Source organism: Gadus macrocephalus, chromosome 1 (assembly GCF_031168955.1).
Source record: "Gadus macrocephalus chromosome 1, ASM3116895v1".
Classification (NCBI taxonomy): Eukaryota; Metazoa; Chordata; class Actinopteri; order Gadiformes; family Gadidae; genus Gadus; species Gadus macrocephalus.
In genome coordinates, this window is record NC_082382.1 from 9,023,048 (window position 1) to 9,024,029 (window position 982).

Consider the following 982-nt stretch of genomic DNA (forward strand, 5'->3'; position numbering starts at 1 on the left):
GGTGAGGGAGGATGTATACTTATGAGGGCAGCCAAGAGGAATGCATGTGATTGGTTGCTTGCTGCATGTGTTGCATTGTAACTTATCAAGGCAATAATGTGTCCCCACTATACAACAGATAAACAAGTTGTGTTCATTTGTTTCTTGGTTGTTTATGAGTTTTATTTTTGCGCAAGGTTATTGAAACGGACAGACAAAACAGACTTGTTTTTTGGGAAAATGGAAAAAAGATTTTATTAAATGTTGTTCATTGTCTCCTTTTCCATGATCTTTTTCGTTACATCACAGGGCTTACATTATGAAGGGGCCAAACAAAACGGTTATTCCAAATGTTCCTCTCTTCCTTTTTTTATTTTATTCAAAAAGCAATCAAGTATAACCATTTGGCACAAAACAAAGCACGTGAGTACACAGCACGAGAAAAAGAAAACCAAAACAGTCCAATCGCCATATTTTACATCACTGTTCTGCAAAAAAAAAACGCTATTACAAAGAGAGAATAGGTATCAAAAAACTATAATACTGACAACATATTCGGCAGCAGTGACAAAAATGCGGCCCTCCCTCGGGTGGGGGGGCCCCTGCCTCGGTCTCGGGGGCCCGAGGCGCCACAGACAGAAGGCTGGTGGACCTTCTGTCTGAATCAGACTGGTCTCGGAGAGGCTGGCAGGTCTTGTTGCAGTGATGAGGTGCATAGAGCGTCTCGTGGGAGGGGTGATTGTAGGGTCTTCTTGTTGCGTTGGGATTAAAGCCCCCGTGGCTTCTTACCATCACTTTGTCAACTGGTTGTACACATCTGTACGGCTCTGTTGTGCTACTGTCATGCGATGCACATCCGGGCACGGTACCCGAAAGGAAATGTCAAACGGAGCACAAATGGGGATATGGAAACAATGTTGATGTATAAGGATACATACATACCATGCCAGTATAGATACAAAAAAGACATTCACTCTTCCTTTCTCTCACTGTCTCTCTCTGT

General features: G+C 43.1%; 1 protein-coding gene across 1 annotated transcript in view; it reads right to left on the reverse strand.

Moving 5' to 3' along the window:
* Positions 1–204: 204 nt before the first annotated feature.
* Positions 205–982, reverse strand: part of cd34 (CD34 molecule) — an 8,950-nt gene continuing 8,172 nt past the window's right edge. The window contains exon 7 of the mRNA XM_060070269.1: positions 205–982. This exon is cut by the window's right edge and continues 1,166 nt beyond it. The gene's annotated coding sequence lies outside the window, so the exon portion shown is untranslated.